The sequence below is a fragment of the Rhincodon typus genome, chromosome 10 (assembly GCF_021869965.1).
Source record: "Rhincodon typus isolate 14 chromosome 10, sRhiTyp1.1, whole genome shotgun sequence".
Taxonomy (NCBI): Eukaryota; Metazoa; Chordata; class Chondrichthyes; order Orectolobiformes; family Rhincodontidae; genus Rhincodon; species Rhincodon typus.
Genome location: NC_063341.1, coordinates 2151418 through 2161996, shown reverse-complemented (window position 1 = coordinate 2161996; position 10579 = coordinate 2151418).

Sequence of the window (10579 nt, the reverse complement as noted above, 5' to 3'; positions counted from 1 at the left end):
AGGCGCAGTGTTAGACGTGGGAGGAGGGGGGCAGTGCTATACTTGGGAGAGTGGGGTCGGCAGTCTTAGACCAGCGAGGGGAGGGGGTAGTGGAGCAGGGTCAGCGAGGAGGAAGAGGAGAACAAGGAAGGTGGGGGGGGGGGGATGAGGAGGAGGGAGGACGATGAGGGAGAAGAGAAGTGGGGGGGGGGAAGATGGGGGAGGGGGTGCAGTTGCTGGATTGACCAGCACAGACAGAGAGAGAAACCCTGAGATTAAAGAGCTGCCATTCTCTCAGGTAACACCTCTCAGCAGAGTGGGATTTTTATTTATGTTCATTTTTGGATTGTGAGGGGGTGGGAGACAGTTGGTGCTATCAGCCCCTGGTAATTCAGCTCCCTTCACATAGACATGGGCATGTTACCCTCTCTCTATCTCCACCTCTCCCCCTCTTCCTGAGGCACTATTGAATGGAAAAGGCGGAGACAGAGCCTCACTGTCATTACGGAAAAGACTGCATTGTGGATGAATCTCCTGGATGCCATTCACTCCTCCAGCTCTCTGCTTCCTGCTTCTGTTCCTGCACCCGCTCCTTGCTCCCTGCACCCTCTCCTGCTTCCTGCACCTGCTTCCTGCTTCCTCCTCCCTGCTCCCCACTCCTGCTCCTGTTCCTGCTGTACGCTCCTTGCTCCCTGCTCCTGCTCCACGCTCCTTGCTCTCTGCTCTCTGTTCCTGCTCCTGTTCTTGCTCCCGCTCCCTCCTCCATGCTCCCTGCTCCTGCTCCCTGCTCCCGCTCCTGCTCCCTGCTCCCTGTTCCTGCTCCTGTTCTCGCTCCCGCTCCTTGCTCCTACTCCCTGATCCGTGCTCCCTGTTCCTGCTCCTGTTCTTGCTCCCACTCCCTGGTCCTGAGAAAAGTGATGGGCCAAGGAGACAGCAAGGGACAGAGGATGGAAGAATGGCCACTCCCATTCCTGATGTGGCTCTACTTATGGACACACTCCCTGGAAATTGCGCTAACTGCAAACACACCCCACCATCCCTCCCCGGGCCAGGGGGCGGAGAACGTATCACTGAAAGCCATCCCACCAAGTGAAGCAGAACAGTCCTGTGTGTGTTTTATTTTATAAAAATCTCCAATTGCCTGTTACTTTTGTGCATCTCTCAAGAATCTGAGGAGACCTGCTTCAAACTGGGACAGAAATCCTCATGGACAGAGTTTTGGGACCTTGATGGAGCCTGGTCTGACTGCAGTGCAAGCAGGACATTTCCTTGGGTGGGGGTGAGGGTGGGGAGGGGTTGGTGGAGGTGTCGCTGCTGTGTTATGCAGAACGCGGCCACCCCTGGGACTCAACATTGTTTTTACTTTTCTTTTCGGAAACGCTTGAAGCACAGTAAAGAGCCAACGTTTGATATGTAAATGATCAAGTTTCCACTTTCATGCCCTGCTCCCACCCAAAAGCCACTCTCCAACCCCACCCTTACCCCTCTCCCTCCATCCCCACCCAGACCTGTCTGAACAGGTTGGCCAGTGTGTGTTTCTGCATGCAGTTTGGAAAGTTCCGTCAATCTTAGTGAGTTCAGTGACTTACTGGCATGTGATTGAGGTTTTCAGAAATATCTTTGTTCTTTTCCCAGTCTACGAAATTATGTTGAAATAAAAGGCTTGATTTTATAGTGCAAGTTGACCATAACAGTCCGCGGGCTGCACCCTAGTCAGTTCGATGGAGACAGCCCCTGAGTTGTGTGTTTCAATACTGTATATTTTGATGCTGCAATTGAAGTGTATTGTGAAGTATTGACAATCAGAATGCTTAAAAGAAATCCTTTGCTTTGTTCTGACCTTTTATGTCAAAATAAATGAGAAGCCTTGACTCGGTAAAGGTGATGTGCTTTGCAAGTGAACCTGGTTCATCTCCCTTACTAAAGGGGTTGGACATCATGCCAGTATTGTTATCACAACATGCTATGTAGCAGAGGACCACAGTGACACCTTTTTGCAGCAGCGACAGTGTGTCAGAAATGGGGAAATCAGAGCCCAGCGCCAGTGTGTCGTCGTCAAGAGGACATCAGAGAAATGGTGGTAAAAAAACATTGAATCTCCCCGAAATAACAGACTGCCGAGGTTTCTCATCTTGCATTTGGCAGGACAATCACAAGAATGCCACATGACCGCAACATGCTACTGGTGAAGGAGGGTACTGATTGGTTGCCTAGTCCAATGCGATTGGCTTTGCCATTGCCATGGAGAGAGCAGCGGGTGGGATTTCTAGGCTACTGAGTAATTCAAACAGGCGCAAGGGGCCTGAACACATTCCATTTGTTTGCATATCTCTGCATGAGATCATTCATCATTTCTGAATTGTGTAACAACCATATTTTGGGTTTGACTGATTACCATAAACTAATTGCTGTGGAGCTAAAAGCCACACTCAGGGTTGAAACCCCTTTTCTCCTGGAGGATAAATTGGTGCGGTCATTTGAAATTTGGGTTCTTGCGTTTTGTCCTGGTGACTGCAGGATGAACAGCTTCAATTTCAAGCCTTTCTTATCCACAAAATTCAGAAGCACTCCTTGATATTATCTGTGGGGTAAAGCAGAGAATGGGCAGGGGATGTAGGGGATTAATATGGATGCACAGCCTGAAGTTGATCTCAAATATTTTGCTAGTAGCACCAGGATGGAAGGGATCAATCCAGAGATAGTGTTTTCCCCATCATAGACTGGTTCCTTCTTGTATTTGCTGCTGATAGGTTTACTATGACCCTATCCAGAACACACATATAAGAGAAATATCCAGTAATCAGAGGAGCCAAGGGGTAGACAGTGCAGGATGGGTGCTGGGCAGAGTCAGGAGGCTGCAAGAGATTGTGGGGAGGCCACCAGAAGCTGGGTGAAGACCAGTAACCTGAAAGAGACTTGGAGAGAGAGAAGCTACAACAGCAGGGAAGAGAGGGCAGCTGCAGAGAAGACTGAACAACTTTAAACATGCCAACCAAGGAACACTCAGCTAACCAGGACTGAGGGAAACATGGAATCACTGAGGTAATGAATTACTTACAAATGAATGTGGCATCTCTGACTTAAGGCTGTAAATACTCAGTATCCACAAGGTGAAAATATTGTGGATGTCATTGTCATGAGTACTGTTAAATTTAATTCTGAGGTTAAGATCTGAGATGTAGTAAAAAAATATGTAGCAACTGCCTGGTTAAAATGTTTCAGCTTTGGAAACATGGTGCTGTATGACTCTGCGACTCTATGACTCTATTAACTGTGATTCCACCAGTCTGCAAAAGATGGTGGCTTTTTGTCTATCAGTTATTTTGCAAAAGACTGTTCCTTTTGTTACTTAGCGATGCTTTGTTGCATCAATTTAAACACTTTAGTATCTCTGAAATTGATGTTTCTCTTGTGTGTTGTGTTTTAATTTTAATTGGATTGATAGTCCTTGAGGATAGTGATGAATTCTTCTAATTCTGCTTCTGAGTCTAAATCCCCCATTCATCAATACCAATACAGAAGGGAATGTTACTGTTTGAATGCAAATTAAAGGTTGTCCCTCAGAACAAAAGAAAAAATATTTTCTAGAAGCCAAATTGAAGCCCTTAAAAGGAGTCCTTGGTTTGATTTGCTTTGATATGTTGTGGTCACATGTACCGAGTTGCAATGAAAAGTATTGTTTTGTGTGCTATCCAGGCAAATCATACCCTACTAAAGTACATCATGGTAATAGAACAGAATATAGTTCTACAGCTGCAGAGAAGATGCCTTGCAAAAATGTTTGCATCATCTATAACTACTGGTGTGGCAGCTGATGACTGGAGAAACTGGGGAACTATAGATCTGTGAGTCTGACTTCAGTTGTGGGTAAATTATTGGAGGTGATTATGAAAGGTTGGATTTATAGACATTTAGAGAGGCAAAAATTGATTAGGGATAGTCAGCGTGGTTTTGTGTGAGGAGAATCGTGTCTCACAAACTTGATTGAGTCTTTTGAGGAATTTACCAAAAATATAGTTGATGGCAGAGCAGTAGACATTATTTCTTTGGATTTTAGTGCAGCCTTTGACAAGATTCTGCATGGCAGACTAACTAGTAAAATTAAGTCACATCGGATTCACGGTGAGCTTGCCAATTGGATACATAATTGGCTTAACGGCAGGAGACAGAGAATAATGATGGAGGGTTGCCCCCTTTCAGACTGGAAGCCTGTCACCAGCAGTGTTCCATGTGGATCGGTGCTGGGTCCTCTTTTGTTTGTCATTTATATAAATGATTTGGATGAGAATATAGAAGGCATGGTTAGTAAATTTGCGGATGACACCAAAATTGGTGGTGTAGTAGACAGTGAAGAAAGTTTCCTAAGATTACAAAGGGATCTTGATGAAATGGGTCAATGGGCTGAAAAATAGCAGATGGAGTTCAATCTGGATAAATGTGAGGTATTACATTGTGATACAACAAACAAGGGTAGGGCTTATACAATTAATGGTAGGGCCTTGGGTAGTGTTGTAGAACAGAAGGACTTAGGGGTTCAGGTACACAATTCTTTGAAGTTTGCATCACATATAGACAGGATGGTTAAGAAGGTGTTTGGCATGCTTGCCTTCATTGCTCAGTCCTTTGAGTAGAGGAGTTGGGAAGTCATGTTGAGGCTGTACAGGACATTGGTGAGGCCTCTTCTGGAATACTGTGTCCAGTTCTGGTCAACCAGTTATAGGAAGAGTGTTCAGAACAGATTTAGCAGGATGTTGCCAGGTATGGAAGGTTTGCATTATAAAGAAAGGCTGGATAGGCCGAGACTGTTTTCACTGGAGTGTAGGAGGTTGAGAAGTGACGTGATAGAGTTTTACTAAATAATGACAGGTATAGATGGAGTTAATGGTAGTTGTCTTTACCCTAGGATGGGGGAGTTTCAAGACCAGGGACACATTTTTAAGGTGAGAGGAGAGAGATTTAAAAAAGACATAGGCAAATTTTTTATACAGGGAATGGTTCACTTGTGGAATGAACTCCGTGAGGAAGTGATGGATGCAGTTACAATTACAATGCTTAAAAGAAATTAGCACAGATACCTGAATAGGAAAAGTTTGGAGGGATATGGGCCAGGAGCAGGCAGATGAGACTAGTTTAGTTTGCGATTATGCTCAGCATGGACTGGTTGAACTGAAGGGTCTGTTTCCGCGCTGTATGACTTTGTGACTAAGCAGAGAAAGATCAACTCTAATGTATGAGAGGTCCATTCATAAGTCTGATAACAGAGGGGAAGAAGCTGTTCTGAATCTGTTGGTACGTGTTTTCAAACTTTTGTACCATCTGCCCAATGGAAGAAGTTATAACTGGGGTGGCAGGAGTCTTTGATTATGTTGGTCAGTTTCCTGACACAGCAGGAAGTATAGGCAGAGTCAGAAAGTCAGTGGAAGAAAGGCTGGTTTATGTGATGGTCTGGGCTGCATTCACAACTGTCTCTAATTTCTTGCAGTCTTAGCAGAGCAGTTACCATACCAAGCCGTGATGAAATAGGGAGAGAAATAAGTATCTCGTTTATGCTTTATTTGGAAGGGTTTGAACTTGTGAATGGGCGAACAGAAACTGTGCAAATGAATTGTTGACAGACAAAGCTGCTTAATTGTATAAAATTATATGTTACTTGAATCTCGTCTAGGGGCTAGGAGGATACTGACACCAGGGAGACCTTGCTGGATGTGGCAGAGAAGGTTAGCAGTGGCAGGAATGATGACCATGAAACTATTGTGTAGTTGTAAAATCCTGCCTGCTCTGGTCTGCTGGAGACTCCAGAGCCTATAGAACATGTGTGACTCCTAACTTCTATCTGGAAACCCCAGCAAGCTGATCAGTTGCGTTCAAACACTACACAAAAGCGCAATGAGAGTAAAATTAAATGGACCACCAATTTGACTCAGATACCGAAATGGAAAACCTAGCCCTATCAACCTTGCGAAGACTTCCTCACCAACTGGCGGAGGCCCATGTGAAAATTGGAAGAGCTGTTCCACAGTACATTGCCATACTCGCCACATCATACCTTATAGATAACGTCCTGCACATCACTATCCCTGGATAAGTCCTGTCCCATCAGCAGGACAGGCCCAGTAGATGTGGTGGTGTACTGTGTTGCCCTGGGAGTCAGGTGGATGGGTGACTGCCAGGACAGGCAGGCAGGGATTGCAGGAGTCTGCTGTGGCTATTCCCCTCTCTAACAGGTGTACCGTTTTGGATACTGTTGGGGGGAGCAGGGGGATAGCCCCTCAGGGGAGTATAACAGCAACAGCCAGGCCTGTGGCACCACAACTAGCTCTGCTGTAGAGCAGGGTCGGGCAGGATCCAGGTGAGTAGTAGTGGTTGGGGACTTGCTAGTTCGGGGCTCAGACCGGCGTTTCTGCAGCCATATTCGAGACTCCAGGATGGTGTGTTGTCTCCTTGGTGCCAGGGTCAAAGGTGGCACCTGAACAGTTGTATGAAATTCTTACAGGGGGAGGGTGAGCAGCCAGAGGTGGTTGTGCACATTGGTACCGACAACATAGGTAGAAAGAGAGATGAAGTCCTGCAGAGTGAGTACAGGGAGGTAGGAAAGAACCTAAAAAGCAGGACCTCGAGTGTAGTAATCTCTGAGTTACTACCAGTGCCACAATAGGCCAGATGAATGCGTGCCTAAGGAGCTGTTGCAGGGGGCAGGGTTTCAGGTTCTTGGATCATTGGGGCAGGAGTGACCTGTACATGAGGGACCTAAACTGGAGGGGAACCAATATCCTTGTAGAGAGGTTCACTAGTGCTGCCCGGGAGGGTTTAAACTAGAGTGGCGGGGAGCTGGGAACCAGATCAGCAGGTCAGCAGGTGGAGGGATTGAGGGGAGAAGGTAGATGTTAGGATCAGTAAATCAGAAAGGAAGGTCAGGCAGAGACAGGTAAATGAACACGATGGTACTAATGGGCTGAAGTGTGTTTATTTCAGTGCAAGGAGCATTATAGGTAAGGCAGATGAGCTTAGAGCCTGGATCAGTACGTGGGTCTATGATGTTGTGGCAATTACACAGACTTGGTTGAGTGAGGGACAGAACTAGCTGCTCAATATTCCAGGGTTTTGTTGTTTAGACGAGTTAGAGAGGAAGGTATGAGAGGTGGAGGAGTTATATTACTGATCAGGGAGAATGTCACATCTGAACTCAAGAGAGAACATACTGGAGGGCTCATCCAATAAGGCAATATGGATAGAGGTCAAAAATAAGATGGGTACAATCACTCTGATAGGATTATGCTGTAGCCACCCCCCAAACCCCACCTCCACCCCCCCACCCCACCCACCCCAGCAGCCACCGAGACATTGAGGAACAGATATGTTGGCAGATTTTGGAAAGATGCAATAACAACAGGGTTGTCATAGTGGGTAACTTTAACTTCCTCCATACTGACTGGGACTCCCTTAGAGCAAGAGGCTTAGATGGGGCAGAATTTGTTAAATGCACCCAAGAGGGTTTCTTGAAGCAATATGTGGATTATCTTACTGGAGGAGGGACCATACTGGACCTTGTGTTGGCTAATGAGTCTGGCCAGGTGACTCCCCTTTCAGTGGGAGAGCATTTTGGAAACAGTGACCACAATTCCTTAAATTTTAACATAGCTGCAAATAAGGATAAGTCAAGACCTTGCGGGAAGGTACTAAATCAGGGGACAGCAAATTATGTCAGTATTAGGCAGGAGCTAGAGATTGTTAATTGGGAGGAGCTGTTATCAGGCAGTTCACATTTGACATGTGGGAGTTGTTTAAAGACTTGCTGATCAGAGTTCAGGACCAGCATGTTCCAGTTAGGAGGAAGGACGAGGATGGCAAGGTAAGGGACCCTTGGAGAACAAGGGAGAAAAACGTGTAAGGTTTAGGAAGCTAAAATTGGACAGAACCCATGAGGAATATACAGTAAGCAGGGAATTAGGAGAGCAAGAAGGGGCCATAAAATGACCCTGGCAAGTAGGGTTAAGGAGAATCCCAAGGCATTCCATAGATACATTAAAAACAAAAGGATAACTAGGGAGAAGGTAGGACTGCTCAAAGATAAGGGAGTGAACTTGTGCTTGGAGGCAGAGGATGTGGGTGAGATCCTAAATGAGCACTTTATGTTGGTATTCATCCAGGGGAAGAATATGGAGGATAGTGAGATTTGTGTCGAGCATGCTAATATGTTACAGCATTTTGAAATCAAGAAAGCCGTATTTGGTCTTTTGAAGAGCATTAAGGTGAATAAGCCCCCAGGTGGCGAGGATATCTAATCAGATTATTGAGAGAGGGAAGAGAGGAGATTGCTAGGGCCTTGACCAAGATCTTTGTATCCTCATTAACCACTGGAGAGGTTCCGGACCATCGGCGAGTAGCTAATGTTGTTCCTCTGTTCAGGAAGGGAAATAGGGATAATCTGGGAAACTATAGACTGGTGAGCTTCATATCAGTGGTTGGGAAGCTATTGGAGAGAATTCTTTACGGATAGGATTTACGTACATTTGGAAAAGCATGGCATAATTAGCGACTGAGTTCTGAGGAAGGGTCACCGGACCCGAAACGTTAACTCTGTTTTCTCCTCCACAGATGCTACTGAGCTTTTCCAGCAACTTTGTTTTTGTTATGGCCTAATTAGGGACAGTCAGCATAGCTTTGTGCGGGCCAGGTCATGTTCTACTAACTTGATTTAATTTTTCGAGGAGGTATACCACTGTGCTGCCAGCTCTGCTGGGTGTGTCCTGCTGGTGGAATAGGACATTTCCAGGGATGGTGATGGTGGTGTTTGCGACATTGCCTGTAAGGTATGATTCTGTGAGTATGACTATGTCAGGCTGTTTCTTCACCTGTCTGTGAGACAGCTCTCCCAATTTTGGCACTAGCCCCCTGATGTTAGTGAGGAAGACATAGCAGGATAGACAGGGCTGTGTTTGACATTGTCGTTTCCAGTGTCTCAGTCAATGCTTGGTGATATGTCCAGTTTCAGTTTTTCCCATTCTAGTGGTTGATGCAACTGAGTGCTTGCTCAGCCATTTCAAAGAGCTGCTAATAGGCAACACATTACTGTTGGTCTGGAGTCACATGTAGGCCAGACCAGGGAAGGATGGCAGATTTACTTTCCTAAAGGACATTAACAAACCAGCTGGGTTTCTTATGATTGTTGGCAATGGTTTCAAAGTCACCCATGGCATTTAAATTGCAGATGTATTTTTGACCTGATGCCATGCTTGACTTTTCATGTTATCAAGAGCATGAAACCTGACAGAGTAGAAGTTTGTCAGATCATGTGTTCTTGGTTGTCTCATAGATCATGAGGATAAATGAGACCTGTACACACTGGGGTAAATGTTCTCAGGTGTCAATCCCTGAAGGTGCCAAGATAAAAGAATTCACTCGATCTAAAAAGCCACGATTCTCAAAACTGACTGCCCAATGATCAACATTCATGCCACCACAGAGTTGTACAACATGGAAACAAACACTTTGATCCAACTCGCCTGTGCCAAGCAGATATTCTAAATTGATCTAGTCCCATTTGCCAGCATTTGGCCCATATCCCTCTAAATATTTCCTATTCATGTACCCATCCAAATGCCTTCTAAATTGTACCAGCCTCCACCACTTCCTCTGGCAGCTCATTCCATACGCACACCACCCTCTGCATGAAAGAATTACCTCTCAGGTCCTTTTTAAATCTTTCCACTCTCACCTTAAACCTATGCCCTCTAGTTTTGGATTCCCCTACCCTGGGGAAAAGACCTTGGCTATTTACTCTATTTTGGGACAGCAGTTGCACTCCATGAAACAAAAAGTGTTGCCAACAGCAAATTACCTGTACTTTATAAACTCAGTCAATATTGTAAATAGTTAACCTTACTTCTGGAAAAAAAAAGTCACATATGTATCTTGTCTTTAAGAGGGTTCACTTCAAGGACTCCTTGGTTTCTGTGTATTCAATGTTATGACTCTGCCTGCCAGTTAGCCAAGGTCAAAAATCACACGACACCAGATTATAGTCCAATAGGTTTATTGGAAAACACAGGCTTTCGGAGCCTCACTTACTCTTCAGGTGTTAGTGAGAGAGGGAGTATCAGACACAGAATTGACAAATTAAAAGATCAAAGAGTCACACCACTGATGAGATAACACAGTGTGGAGCTGGAGGAACACGGCAGGCCAGGCAGCATCAGAGGTGCAGGAAAGCTGCCATTTCGGGTCGGGACCCTTCTTCAGAAATGGGGGAGGGGAAGGGGGCTCTGAAATGAATAGAGAGAGAGGAGGGGTGGGGCTGGGGAAGGCAGGTGGGATGGCGATAGGTGAGTGCAGGTAGGCAGTGGTGGGGATTGGTCAGTGAGGTGGGAGGAGCGGATAGGAGGGAGAGAAGACAGACAGGTCGAGGAGGGAGGGATGAGAGGGAGGGTTGGTCATGGGATGAGGACGGGAGTGGGGAGATTTTGAAACTGGTAAAGTCCATGTTGAGACCATTGGGTTGTAGGTATTCCGCCTTGGGAGCCTACAACCCAATGGTCTCAACGTGGACTTTACCAGTTTCAAAATCTCCCCACCCCCGATCTCATCCCATGACCAACCCTCC